Raw genomic sequence first — 15833 nt, 5'->3', positions numbered from 1 at the left:
TGTATGTTTACGCTGTATCAACCATTTTGACGCGAAACCATGTTATGTTATATTATTCCATGATATAATTATATGTAAACCGCCTAATTGGTGAATTAACACCATTGAAATATGTTGCACGTCAATTGTCATTCGGAAAACATTGACTGATTCAACAATAACAGGACCTGATAAAGGTCCCTTTGTATAGATGACCCGCATAGACCTGCATTGATGGCATATGAAAAAAATTTTTTTCTGAGTCTCTACAAATCCATAGGTCAATATTTCGCCTTCAATATAAATTTGTCTGGTTATGTACGAGCCAAACTCACCAAATTGCGCCATCTAGTCAAGGGAACCAATGACGGGCCATTAAACGAACAAAAATTCAGAAAACCAACATTATTGGGGAAATGACCGCAGATAGTAGTGAAAATTTGGAGGGATGTATTTCTCGCATACAGAATCACCGTCTAGAGATTCATTTCGTCTAAGTTATGTAAGGTAGAAAGTGTTAGGGGTCTGAAGTACAAGAAAATTGCCACTTTAGGTAAACAATTCACGAAATGGAATAAAGTGAGACAGGGTGGCGTCATAAAAAAATGATGGTAGGAAAAAGCGCATGCATGTAACGGTTGAAAGGGGACTGTGTCAGGAAAGAATGAAAAATAGGCACACTTCAGGCTTCTCATTCAAATAATATCTGTTCCACTATAAATAAATGCAGAATCCAATGATTTTGATTATTATACTGAGTATTGGCCTGAGTGGGAAAGTGAATTACACGATTTTCATTAGGGTAAATTATTGAACCACTATACGTGTTCAGGAATCACAAACGCATCTTCAGGTCTAGGTAGAGATGCCTCAGTTTTTTCCTCCTGAAGAGATTTTCATTTTATAAGCCTTATCAGTTCAATACTAAAGTTTGAATTCCTTCAATTATTTTCGGCTTTCATGATTCATAGTGTGACAGAAGTGAATGATGCGTTTTTTGGCGAATCGTTAGGTTGATTTTTCTTATTACTCAGCTGATTATCACAGACTGCGTTGTTACAATATATATTTTACCGTTCGTTATGTCTGCAGCGAGGGTAATGATAGAGGGTGACTTTGAGAAGAGCTGATTTGTCTCCCTGAAAAATCGATTCTCCCATAAATAGTGCCGCAGAACGACTTTTAGCTCTGAGGCATCATTTCCATATTAAAGAGCGATCATTATGTCAATATTCTATTCATCCTCAGCTTAGAGCAATAATAATTCGTTCCTAACTCAATCATTTTGATCATTTTTTTGCCCATGCCGAATCCCGCCTCTCGTTCAAGCGTAATCAACAGCCTATCAACGCTCAACAAAGGGCTAATAGAGAATAATTTCGCTACAATTAAACCTTCAGTCTGGAAAAATCGCAGAACGGAAACGTTCAGAACGAGCATCGTTAAGATCTATCCGGTCTCTATGTGGATTTTTTTATTACTGTCGACCCCCATATGGAATTTGTCTCCATTGTTATCAGTCTTGAGTTATAGTGCGGATTTCTACACTTATCCCAGCTTCCCTAGTCTCATTATTTAACTGAGTTTATTTTCGAATGGATATTACGTACTTAAGATGTTGAATTCCGCATCCAAGTGATTTGCTTTTAACGATTGAAAAGAAAATTCCGCTCACTGTGCACGTTCATTTCTATAAAATAGATTAGATCAACCGTTATATAGCTTATAATATGCTCATTCCGATCACTTGTTATATTTTATCTCTGTTAAATTAGGCTTTTCCATTCCTTCGTAGCTGCAGCTTTGACGAGCATCTTTTTCTTCAGTCTGTAGATCTACAGTTTTCAACGTTGATCGAGTTACACAAGCGGCACAAATTGCGCAAGCGCTTAGTTTTATTCCTCAATGACTCTGGTGGCAGTCTGGCGCATGCGGACCATCGGTTTCGCTCTGCGTTCAGAGCGAATACTCGGAGGAACACCTGTTTGAATATTAGCGCTTTTACCCAACCAAAAAAAAACCGAATAGTAGAGCAGGATCTTCCCAGTTTGATGGCATCAGCGTCTGGTTTTAATTCCGGGCCGGATATACGTCGTTAAAGTGTCAATTCGTTTCGAAAATCTTCCTCTGTATGACGTCCAAAATTATTTTCGATTGAATGAGCGCAATACTGATGCCCATTCATGTAAATGAATATCGGTTCGATTTGTGGCCGGATCGAATCAACTGCAAATCTGGTCATACCGCAGTATGGCAGGTGTAATTAGGATGTTGGGCTTCAATCGATAGTCATTAGCTGATTAATATGAATAAATACGCCATCGAAATGACGAACTTTTGTCATTTCTTGCATATGATTGAATTTGGAAAACAACGTAAAATTTGGTTAGGTAAAATTTTCGGCATGGACGTTTCGGAAGTTTTACAGTGTCGTCGGAGCTATATGGTTTTCAGGTTCATTTACCTACTGGCCTTAATATCATTCATGAATGTAAAGAATAATCGTTGTCGAATTCGTCATGAATTACATTATGTTGTCAAAATGAAACGTGCTAAGCCCCAGTGGCATTAAATGTCGAGAAAATTGCACCTCAACAATGAAAGGAGTTGATATTAATGCTAACTTCAGAAATTACCTAGTTGAAACTCTGCTCGGAGCCTGGAAAAATATATCATAATTAATGATATCACTGCTTTCATTTTTATTGTGCAGAAGTTGGGGTTGCTATATATAATCGTTTAGAATAATGAAACTTTCAGATTTTCTGTGGTCATTCGGAAAAGTTTGGCGTATACTGGTAAAAAAAAATTTCGTTCTCAAGTATTTACTGAAAGTGAAAAAGTAACTGAAGCGTTCTTTTTAATTTGGATATTCGATCAACTACCAACAGAATTATTGCTCAATAAACATTTTTTCGGGAAATTTGACATTAGTAAGCTTAATTCTGTATGTAGGAGCAAAAGTGAGGTAAAATGCCTAATTCCAATATGAAATATGAACTTCTTGAGAGTGGAGCCTGTTAAGCTTTGGGACGAATGGAGATTATTCGGAATTTCATGACCCGGTTGCTACTTTTCCACGGATAACTGGATCCGTACAAATGTCCATCATTCCAGAACCCAAAACGATCAAAGAAGACGCAACGTCGACGATAGTACACTGACAACGACAAACATCCCTTATCTTATACGAATGAAACTTTGTCGTCGAACAAATCGTAGTTCGGAATACATTACAGCACACCTAACAAAATGAACGTGAAGTTGAGGCAGTTTTCCTTATCCTTTTAGCCGAATCATGTAGCGTAATGCGGTTATAAATTTTTGCGGTTCGAGAAAAATGAAATGACCGACTGGCGTGAAAAGTTGATACCTTCGAATTTATCGCTCAGGTTCGTGAAACCAAACTTTATCTTTGGTTAGACTTTTCTCTCATTTTCTTCGCCGAACAGGGGAGGCATTTTAGTTTGATGCCGGTTTTAAAACGTTTCGCGCGACTCGTATTCGGGAATGCCAGTCGTTGCGAAACCACGTTCACCGAGAAAGGGCAAACATTTATCTGTTACGGTAGAGACGGAAAATTTTGTCGATTAACAGCAAACGATGAGTTTAAGTATTTTGACTTCAATCGTCTGTCAGATTGTTGATGATTGTCCAGTTATTGATAAAGGGGATGGATGGAAAGGGTTGCCGCTTTCCTAGGTGGTTTAGCTTGGAAATATTGATGGCTTTATCATGTTTTTTCCTTGGGAATTATTCCTCATTTGGTAGGAGTTGCGCAGTATCCTCTTGGTTCATATATGTCGAGAATATTCCGCAGGGTTGATAGCTCCATACATAAAAAATGGTTTATTACTTTCGCAGTCGAAATGGCTGGGCGAAGAGATATATACGCAAGAAGAATTTCTCTAATTTTCCGAGTTACAGCTTTCTCCGTATTCGGGTAGTCATTTGATGGAAATAAAAATGTATTGGTGTGGGGTCTGGCTGAAGGGTTCTCATGCTTCTATATTATAGACTTTTATTTCTTGAACATTCATTTGATTAGGGTATGGAGATGAACGTCTGAAGTTGTGGCACCCTTCTGAAACACAGCAGGTTCTTTCTGGGTAGTCAGGGCGGAGGTGTTTAATTGAGAATCATACTCATTTCAAGAAGGATCAAAATGGTCTTTTTGTGATTGTCCATATCTCATCAGCCAGCTAAGCATTATCTGCAACTTTTGGAAGTAATTCAGAGCAGAGAAATACCATCACATTCCACCACTACCCTTCCACAGACAAGCAGGTCAGAACTGGCAAATTGTGGAAAACACTTCCGAATTTTAAGCAAGGTAGAGCCTTCAGACGTTGCTAAAGAGGAATAACTGGATATTATGCACTCCCTGAGGCAGTATCTAGGTGACATGGTGCTTTAATTCTCCTAATTCTCTATAAAAACTAGAAGGGCTAACTTGGAACGTTAGGAGAATGTTTCATCATGGACTCTCTGTATTATTTTTTCATATATCCATCGTTCAAATTCGAGATTTGGATTTGATCTAGGGGATTTCAAGACCAAATTGCCATTTTAACGTTGCATATCCCGATAATGGCGCAGAAATCAGGTAGGGAAACTTTTCACATCTTGGGGAACTGTGGCGGATCACGTGTCATGCCCGGAGTTCTAGAACTAGTCCGTGAACCTTTGGAAGTTTCTGTCTGCATCAGCTAATGAAAATCCGCATGAAAATATTATCCTGCCGAATAGCGTTGCGTTGGCGTTGGAAAATCGAGGTGGCTTGCATTCCCGCAAAGTGGAAATAACAGCAGAAAAGTCCAATTCGACCATGTGGGGGGTTTATTTCCCGTATATGAATCTTGAAATGGTAGAATGGCGTATGGTTTTCATTCCGCATGAATATATGTCGGAATGACTCTGTTGCTAAAATTTATTCCATGCATCATTCATTCATATCGTCCAACATCGGAACGCAAACATAAAACCGAAAAGCGTATGAGGTAACCGCAAAGGTGGAATCGGTTTCGCGTTTCAACCGTGATATATGACATATCAATATGTAAATGCAATAGGCATCTTTGGATTACATTAGGAAAGTTCGGATCCGGAAGAGCAACAATATTGAAAAAGTTTTCACCCAGGCTGAATCTGCGATATCTCATCGAAAATAGATTTTGATCGGATGGAAATTCACAAATATCATAAACAAGGACGGTCTGTTGCCCCTAACCGTTCGAACGTCAGATGGCGTGAAATGCAACGGTATCTTTTAAGGAATTTCCACAGTCGGAACTCGGTTTGTTCGATATTGCGAATTCCGACGAATATATATCCATTTCTAAATGAAGATGTCGCTCATATTTTATTAACTTCGCTACGGAGTTGAACAATTAAGATTATGAAATTCAAGATTTGAAAATGATGAATTACCTACATCTTCCTGGAAACACTTCATGGACTTGTTCTATTCTCATATTGAAATTGCTCCCAACTTTATGGAGCTTCCTACTTAGATACTCGTTCAATTCCAGTTTGTCTTTGACGTGATATGCAGAATCAAGATCAGAATGGATTTATCCATATTCCGGGAGTCCCAACTTTTTAACATTAAAGTAGTATTCATGGGGCCATTGCTTAACTTTTGGATTGTCTTTCTCAGTATTGAAATTTTCATAGATATTTACTGACTTTGCTCTCCATTTCTCGTAAAATTCCAGGCCATTTCTTTCTATGAAGTTGAATGAATTGTGATTTCGCGATATTTATGTATAAAATGGCCATGAAATTTTACCTTCTGTATTAGGTCTGATATCCATCGCATTCTGTTGCGACCAGTCATGCCTCAAATTTCCTTTTCTGCTGGAAAAGAGACTCCCTCGGACGATTGGGGTAGTAATTTCTCCCTTTCTGTCCAGAGCGAAGTATGATTCCCAACTTTCAAATATTCATCCGGACAGCAAAGGAAGTTTCGTGCAATCAAACAACCGGGGCCTTGCAGAATTCACGAATTCTCATCAAGATTTGATGATTTTGACCGAGGGGAAACACGAGCACGTAAAAACCAGATATTCTTAGGATTTATGTAGGTTCTCTGGAAATTGTTGAGTGGAGGAATTGTAGTTTTTTCTCGATAAAGGGATGCGAGCGAAAAATATCAATTTCCGATTGTCATGAGCTTCCACTGAAGCCTGTCGAGTTCCATCTGATAAAATGATCCTCCCAGTTTTTGACCCGATCGACTTATTTGGAGGGTTGGAATCAACGAATAAAATGTAAAAAAATATTTCCGGGAGTATTGAGCTCATTGGTGTCCGAATATGTGTTGCAATAATAATAATTCAAGTAATGCTTCTCACTGCGACAGATTTGCTCAGTTTTGTTCCACGATGTTTCCAATTTAAATCAACTATGATTTAGTTGATTTATATTGGACGAAAGAATAGTAAAGGAGATCTGCGATATGTGACTTAAAGGATCACGGGAAAGGAGCTTTCTATAAAAAAATTCGTCCGTATTTTTTCATTCGAAACGTAAAGCTGGTTACGGAATTGCAGTACGAATGATACACCATCTATAATTCCTATACAAGAGCCTCGCGAACGTTAAATCTGCGAAAAATAATGTTGTTCTCCAGCTATGTTATCTCTCGCTGAAGCCAATCCTCTTATTCAGATACCTACGGCAGATCAACTTCGAAGACTTGAACATCCGTATTCACAATATCAGTGAGGAGAAAAACCACGAACATGTCGGCATGTCTTTTGAGAAATATAGAGGAAACTTTTCTCGCTTTGTCCGTATGGCTTTCGACATTTTGAAGAGTACGTTTCTGATTATATTTAAGTCTATGGAGGATTTACTCGATTGGTAAGGAAAATTTGATCCCAGAAGTGGGAGAGCAACACAGCACCGGCGTTTGATGCTTGCTGCAAGATAGTGAAAAGACAGACTTTATGGAAGACTCATGGGTACAGTGTTTCATTAGGACACGTCTACCTTCGTCACGATTTAATCAATTAATTTTATGCGACACAACATAATTCATCAGACGCTGATGGAGTTACAGGTCTTTAAAGGGGCAATGTTACCAATTCATCAGTTCGGAACAAGATAGAAGATATGATTCGATTGCTTCGAAGGTGACCCTGCTTTTTAAGCAGAAGGTCTAATACGCCAAAATCCCCATAATTATTTTCAACGGAATATTGACGTTTTTCCAAATGAATTAAAGATAGCGTCAATCATTAAATTTTGACGTGTCTCTATGCGCAATCATAAAATCATTCAAATCAAAGTTTCGATGAAGTTTGGGCGTTAATTCTGTACTCCTTGTGAGAACATAAAACTCTGCCATGTCTCTATGCACCGAACGTCCAGAAATTTTTGCTTATGTCATTGTAAAGACGAAAACTAAGTGGTGAAAACGTTTCATTTACGTTAGTAAGAAAATTATTGTTCGTTACTCATGTGGAAAGTGCCTTTTCCGCAGTAGACTACTTACATTTCCACACCTGTCAGGGAAATTGCTCTTATAAGGAATAATTGTTTTCAAATAGGTAGATATTAATGCCTGTGGCCAATGTTGCTTATTCCGGTTATCTGAATCAGTGCTGTTTCTCTCTTTTAGGTTCATTTAAGAAACTTGGTGTATCGTGAAACAGAGGTGAACATTGTAGAAGAAAGAAGATATCGTATAGAAAACGTTCGTGAAATTGTTCGTCAGCGAAATGATACCATTGCTACGGTTTATTCTCTCATTAACCCCAAGCAATATTATGCTCACATCGAAGTAATGGTGACCAGTTTGTTTTCGTTAACAATTCGGATTTATTTTATTGGTGAGTTTTTGAACTTGTTTTTGATTTCCTCCACGCTGTTTTTTTCCAAGGAATTGTTCATAATGAATTCTTTCTATCAAATGAAAAAATTATAGATATTTTACGAAAACTTCAACAAGTAAAAGTGATCTAGTATTGATTTTTCGGAACACAAATCAAATTTCTTGTTTGCTTTCAATTTTGAAACACTTATGCGAAAAGTAATTGAGTTAGATGATTGATACAACTAATATTGACTTATTTTCTCGAGAAGATTTATTCTAGATTGACTATCAAGTAACTAGCATATTCCAGTAGAAATCAAGGAAGTTGAAGGAATGGAAAAGTTTCGAATACACCTATAAGCTCCACGAAGGTACGTGAAATAGCCCACTTCCTTTCGAAGTTATCCCACAGATTCCGAATGACGTCAAAATTGTAATTTCCCCTCTCTATGCTCAATCATAAAATTATTCAAATCAAAGTTTCGATGACGTTTGGGCATTAATTCTGTACTCCCTAGTAAGAACATAAAATTTTGTCATGTCTCTATGCATTGAACGTCCAAAAATTTTTGCTAATGTCATTGTAAAGACGAAAACTCTACGAGAAAGTGTTTCATTTACGCTAGTAAGAAAAATATTGTTCGTAACTCATGTGGAAAGTGCCTTTTCTGCACTTCTACACCTGTGAAGAAAATAACTCGTGTAAGGAATAATTGTTTTCGAATAGGTAGATAACGCCTGGGGTCAATGTTGCTTATTCCGGTTATCTGAATCAGTTCTCTTTTTTAGGTTCATTTATGAAACTTGGTGTATCGTGAAACGAAGGTGAACATTGTAGAAGAAAGAAGATAACGTATAGAAAACGTTCGTGAAATTGTTCGTCAGCGGAATGATACCATTGCTACGGTTTGTTTTCGTTAACAATTCGGATTTATTTTATTGGTGAGTTTTTGAACTTGTTTTTAATTTCTTCACACGCTGTTTCCCAAAGTTAGGTGATATTAGGAAGATATTTACATCGGAAGTTTCGATTAGTTCTTATCGCGAGCCAAAGCGGATTTTTTTTATCTCGATTTCACTTTTTTTGCATGAGTTTCTGATAACACATACGATCCATGATCGTGTTAAGAATTTTATCTGTCGAAGGAAAAAATTATGCTTAGATTAACTTCATCCAAATTTATGATATCATCTTTGTTTCAACTAGATTTGGTGCAGTCAAGTAAACGTGATTTAATATTGATTTTTCGATACGCAAATCAAATTTCGTGTTTGCTTTCAATTTTGAAACGAAACACTTATGCGAAAAGTAATTGAGTTAGATGATTGATACAACTAATATTGACTAATTTCTTGAGAAGATTTGTTCTGGATTAACTACCAAGTAACTAGCATATTTCAGTAGTAATCAAGGAAGTTGAAGGGATGGAAAAGTTTCGAATACACCTATAAGCTCCACTCCGAAGGTATGCTGACGTGAAATAGCCCACTTCTATTCGAAGTTATCCCGCAGAAACTTGATTCCGAATGACGTCAAAGTTGCAATTTCCATTCCTCATAGTTTTCCATGTATACCGGTGATTTTGAAGTGACTTTCACGTTTTCCCTCGGGAACCCACGAATTTGCGAAATAACTATTCACCGGCTCTGAAACGCACATACTTCGAAGATTAATGAGCTGACGCGTGTAGACGCTTCCAGGAATTCATTTGACAGTGCAAAATATGAACCATCAATATGGGAATCACGCTCAATATTTCACAGTAATGATTCAGTTTCATCATGCTTATTCGATTCCGAACTTTTTGACATCGTACGATTCACAGATTTCCGATCGGAGACGGATCGTTTTCACGGGAAAAATAAACGTAAATAAGAGTCGGATTTGAAAATTTCGTTAAAACTCCTTTCGTGCTTCAGTAGAAGTCAGTTTTGAAATGTTATATTATAGATAATTAAGAACCCTTTAATGAAGGGCAGCTAAGTTTAATCCAAAGCCAACTGCGGTGTTACAATCAATTATGAAGACCTTGTAGTTGAAATCTTTATTGTATTCGAAATTCTGCCGTTAAATCCCGAACCTTTGGAATCGATTACGAAAAAATTACAGCCTTCTCGTGTTTTCTCCACCTGTAAGAATCATTCCTACTGCCTTAAGTTCATTATCGAAAATAATCAGCGAAAAATTGGCATCCGGTTTTGTGTATTTGCGTGGAAACAGCCTGTGGCTAAGACCTGGGTGTAATCTGGATGTGCGAGACCAATACAACAAACGCCCTTTCAACGAAAGGAAAATAGAGCCATTTAGAGGGGGAGCACTTTTTCAGCACGCGTCGTTATCACTTTTTCCATTAATATTTTCGCCATTTACCGGGAAAAAAAATTCCAACGAAGGGTGGAGTCGGATTTGAATAAAAAGTCATTTTCGCCGTAATGCCAAAGCTGGCGTTAAATATGTTCTATTAAGAGGAGCGATTACATTAGATAAGGTGAAACTCTTTCAGGAAGAGGCCGGCAAAATATGAACGGATATATGCAGCCGTATATAACACCCCTGTCCGACATAATGGTTGTTATGATAGACGGAGTAGACCGAGTAGGTTACATTCGCAGAATTAAATTTCGATAGAGGCTCAAAAGTATATCTAGGTGGGATTATTCAATTCCAGATTTCCACGAACCTCGTACAATGGGTTCAGATACAGATTTAATATATTGGGATTACTCTAGAATCTTTCAATAGAGGTTCACGAATCAGCTTGTGGCTTTTGAATAAATTCAACTCATGTCTCTGTATGGATGCTAGTATTCCATGAATTTTGAATTGATATTTCGCTGAATAAACTATTTCAATTCGAACTGTAATGATTAACATTATATAACTTCAAAGTGGTAGTAGCTTCGAAGTTATCCCTGCATATTAGCACTGACAGCCATGATTTCGAACATTTTCAAAGTGAAGGTCTAGTGACACATCGTTTGGAAGCTGCTTTGCTTTCATTATGTATGCAACCATGTTTTTTTTTAATTTCGAACGTTTTATGAGAACGTGAGACGAGACAGAAGTGGATATAAAAGCACAGTTCAATTTAATGTTTTCGTTCAAAAGCCTCTCTAACTTTTCGCGGAGCGATCAAAAGGCACTCTGCGACGATTCTTTTCCGTAAATCATGAAGCTTGAACGCCTGCCCAAACGTTCTGTTCTAGGCGCGTTTCTTTCTCCGTCAATGTGTGGGCTTGGCATCAAACATGAACGTAAACTCGTCAGGAAAACAAATATTGCAGAAAGAAACTGGGACAATCTGACACAAAACTCAATTTGGATTTCGGTAATATTCGAGGATATTTCAATAGGACAGGGTCTTCGTAAATTATTGTAACATATGTTCAGATACGTGTATATAACGGACTCGTTCTTGAACATTTACACAAGAGTTTCAGAAGCGCACAAAAGCTCCTGACCTTCAACTTCACTTCATTATTACTCATTAATTATGTTAATTACTTTGTTTATTTAAAATTTCTGCCATTAACCAATATCTAGAAATGAAGAAATCAATATCATACATATTTAAAATGCGGAAATTCGAATTGATGATCAGAACCTTCGCATAGCTTTGGTCTGAAAGTTCCCCTAGAAAATCAACAAAAATTGCAGCGAAGTAAAAGTAATATCACTTTTCCTCAGCAAACATTAACGGGAATTGCTCGGTTTAATCTGTATCGCGATGTCTGAAACAGGCATCAAAACTTTATAATTCTCATGGAATAAACGTATCTGTGAAGTATAGGGAAAATAAATTATGGCCTTAATGTAAGCAACTGCGTTAACATCACTTCACTGTGTAATTGCCTTGTTAGAGTGGTCGTAGACTTTGTACCTAGTCGTATGGTTGAAATACTGCAGTTTGTAGGTATATTAAAGGTAACTCATATATAATAGCCGATTCGATTATAATGGAGTGTTACTGTTAAAATCAACGCTTTTCGGTTACAAATGTTCTATTTCACGGCTTATTAATGGTTTTTTATAATGATACTTTGACTGATGGTTTCGCCAGACATGCACGGTCCTGAAAATTATATAGTATACGAAATATTATGTACACAGCATTTCAAACTTTATTCAACTCGCAATTGATTGAAATTTGTCAAAACGTTTCGAGTATTCCCTCTGTTGAATATATGAATACTAAAATTGAACTCTTCAGTTATAAGGTGAAAATAGCAGATGACATAGGTCGGAAAATAGCGGTTTTACACCCCTCATCCCTATATGCAATGAGGATCTTATGGTCACTCGTGTAAGGTTGAATTGGTTATGAGAAGGAGGCTATCGAATCTTGAGTCCTTTATTCAGTGTGGCATCTTGAATGATAATCTAATGGCTCTTCTTATGAGAGTTGGCAGATAGCGACGAAAGTATAATGATCAAGAATGATTTATAAAAGGGCCCATTCACACGCCAAACCGTAATTGATCTTTCCTGAATGTTCCCCCGCATTCACTTTTATAGGTGTTTACTTTGGATAAATGGCTTTTTCTAGTTTTTAGGCCGACTACGTTATTTCAATTATTGATTCCACGGAGTTATCAATATCCTCCCATATGATATGGGGTTTAAAAATTACACAGGAGCGTGTCAAGAAAATCCCACCATTCCCAATAGTTTGTTCTTTCAGGGGAAAAACTTTACAATGTGTAAACGAAATATCTTTTTTTTTTCTTACATGAGAAAAATATTCCGTGACAATAATATACCGCGAAAAATATGGCATGGGAAAATTATAATGTATGGAAATTAATTTTCTATTCCTAACGAAAAATTTACATTAGTATTGATCGATTTATTATTCTTTTCGTGAAACTCCCGCGAGTTCTCCGCCATGTTGGATCGATTATAAATTAATGGGGTTAAAGCAAGCACTCCAGGCAAAATACAGGAAATTTGTATTTTCATGGGAAACTTTCGAATTCAATTTCAGACAGAATTTTCCTGTTGCGTACGGGAAGGAAAATTTCGCGATATATTGACTGTAACAAATAACAATTTTTTTCATTTGGTAAACACGGGAATTTTTTTTTCGAGGTCCTATAATTAGATAAATTATTCAAACTATTCAGAGTACATGGTTTCCAATACTTAAGTCTTTCTTTGAAAATTTCAAGTCATAATTTAATTAATGGATCGAAACGAAAAATATCAACGCAGAACGGACGCTTCTTAGGCTCCCTCCGTACCCTCTCTGTGCTTGAAAGCCTGTTAAATATCATCAAATCGACATTTTCCCTGCTCAGAACTCGTTTTATCGAAGACGCCGTAATTTGATGAGTGAAAAATAAATGAATAACGAAATTTGCACCACGGGTAATGGAAAATTGAAAATCCTGTCTCACTGAATTGCTCGGTTCATTATGGAATGGCTTGAGAACCATTTCAAGCTCCAGATGATTTCCAACCGTCGTTTTGACGGAATTAGTTTTGGAGAATTTGCACAGATACTTCAACCTTAAACTTGTCCTCAGGATGAAAAGAAAGGAATGCGAATTCAGAATAATCTTTTGTTTCTTCACGAGATGATACACTCATATTTTAATTCTCACTTTTTTTTCTCACTAATTTTGGTTGGTTTTGGTTGCCCAATTTTATGTCATACTTCGTTCAGGATACAAAACACTTGTACTGGAAAATTCGTTAGATTCATCAGGGAAGTTGGTTTTGTCTAAATTTTGCTCGAATAGTGCCATTAGGAAGGATGAATATCAATTTTTATTGAATGGAATAAAAGGGAATAAGAGGTTTTTTATCAGTTGCTGGAAAATTGACACATTTTTCTTCGAATATCTTTGTATCGGATCTCCGTTGTGGGAATGAACAAATCTTGGAAGTGCCAAGGGGGATCCCTTTGAGCAGGGTTGGCTGCAATCTGAATGCGTTCTTTACCTCGAAAAACTTTAGGCGCGGGAGGTTAGGGAGCGTGTCGACTTCAAATCTGTTGTTCCTGAGAGGGGTCGTGAGATATTGAATTGCCTGTTGTCTGAATCGAGTTTGTTCAAGTTGCAAAATAGTCGTAATTTTTGTAGCCATTCTAATTTCCACGCAGCGCGGAATTGACTCGAACACTAGGTAATACGCTCGTAATCCTTCTGTGCCCCTTGCTCCCAGCGGATAATTTTGGCCCGTTTCCAGCGGCGTTTCAACCTTCCTCAAATATAACATCGACCATTTTTATTCGAATTTTATATAAAGTTTCCCGTGCCTCCATGGTGTGATACATTCCGAATTTAATTCGTTGCCTGTCTATCCCACCTGAAATATAACTTCCTCTTCGTCATCCCCCTAATTTTACAGATCCCCAGCGACCAGAACCATTTCAATTTGGTCTTATGGAGTGGAGCGCGGAGGCAGCCAAGAGGAAAATAATGATGGACTTCACTAGGTTTCGACTTTTTCACGCTGTTTTTGTTCGTGAATACTGAGAGGAGATCGTTTGAGAAAAAATGTGCCAACATTCGTCGATAGGTTGGAATTTCTATGTTCCAGGGCAATTTTCACACCAAAATATGGTAGTCTGCATCAAATTAGGTCGTACGAGGAGTTGGGAAATGTATTAATTAGAGTTTTTCCTGCTGGGAGTCAGACTCTATAACAGTCTTATCCTGTACATCAAAATTCTGTTTCGTCTATGGGTACTTGCATCAGATCGATTCGAGATATTCCGCCTTTTTCATTCCGGCCGAACTGCCGCCGCATACTGATGAGATGGCTCGGTTCTTGGAGGTATTTGCATGTAGGTGCGAGCATTTGGCATGAAAACAAGGAGGCCATCCCGAATTATATCCCACTTTGAGCCCGTATCGACCTGATAATTTCGTTTTCCAGACCGACTGAATCTTCCTGAGGGGAATACCTTTAATCACATACACGTGATTATTGTATACTATAAAAATAGGTATATACAGCAGATGCCCCGGTGCTTTATGGCGCCCAGACGGAATTACTTTGAGACGGCGAAAAAGGAGAACCACCCCGAGAATAAGGAGCGTTTCTGAGATGTGCCGGATGACGTTCCTAATCACCTCTCCTCGGAATTTCATTCGGAAATCAAACGTTTCCAACCTAATTGAAAACGAAGGTCGTATAATTGAAACTTCGGACTGCATTCCTGGATTCGCTTGGGCTTTCCGGAATTCGCGGAATGAACACATCTGTGTTGCGATGTTTTTCTTTTAAATCGGATTAATCGATAGGAGGGGCGGTCGATGCACGTGCCATATTTTTTTTGTTCGTCCTCAAGTCCGAATATTTGCCGCGTGTGTAATTCGTGAGGTTTTTACGCGGATTTTGGTTGAATATTTCCGATAATGCACAGAGCATTAGTCTAGTCTCGCTAGGGGTAAAAATCCTTTCAATTTCTGTTTGCAATGCTTAGTGTCGGGATGATTTGAACATTCTGGATAAAGTGTTGAATTTTCGTGAAAAATTATCGTCGATAAGTTTAATATAACGAGAGCGATTGATGACCAAGAGATTTTTCACCCCATGAATGAATTCCTGATTGAAAAATGTGAATATCTTATTTAGTGACGAAAATTCGAATGTGGTTTTTTCGAACAGTTGGCAAATAACGAAAGTCGGTGAGAAATTCGCGGCCGTTTTGATACTAGGAAATCCGTGATTCGTGACAAACTCAAACATCAAGTTAAGCATCATGGCTATCGCGCTGAATCTAAACTTCGAATAATTTTCGACTGGTAGATTACTTGATTAATTTCCCGGCCAATAATTACCGTCGCTCGCAAAGTACAAAACAAAAGAGTAAACTGCCTTAGGCAATCGACCTGCTCAAGTTAATGCCGAAGTTTTGCGGATAACTTTCTGAGGAATCGTGAAATCGTCGTTGTTTGTTACACCACTTCAGTTGTGTCACTCTTCCCAGTTTCGCAGCTATTTTTCTACGTAACAAAGAGGGAACGGACCATTATTCCCGTGGAACAAATGGTCGTTGCGAAATGAATCCGAAATGTCAGT

At 37.8% G+C, this 15833-nt stretch overlaps 1 protein-coding gene across 9 annotated transcripts in view; it reads left to right on the top strand.

Moving 5' to 3' along the window:
- Positions 1-15833, top strand: part of LOC123322145 (myosin light chain kinase, smooth muscle) — a 235247-nt gene that overhangs the window by 138861 nt on the left and 80553 nt on the right. The window contains exons 4-5 of one of the 9 annotated variants that reach the window (XR_006539057.1): positions 7607-7817; positions 8591-8743. The exons of 5 other annotated variants lie outside the window; for them this stretch is intronic. The gene's annotated coding sequence lies outside the window, so the exon portion shown is untranslated. Of the gene's footprint in view, positions 1-7606; positions 7818-8285; positions 8529-8590; positions 8744-15833 lie in introns of those variants that run through there. 3 more of the 9 variants (XR_006539059.1, XR_006539058.1, XR_006539056.1) reach the window with 3 other exon arrangements.

This window comes from Coccinella septempunctata, chromosome X, assembly GCF_907165205.1.
Source record: "Coccinella septempunctata chromosome X, icCocSept1.1, whole genome shotgun sequence".
NCBI classification, from domain to species: Eukaryota; Metazoa; Arthropoda; class Insecta; order Coleoptera; family Coccinellidae; genus Coccinella; species Coccinella septempunctata.
This window is presented reverse-complemented; position numbering and strand designations above follow the sequence as displayed.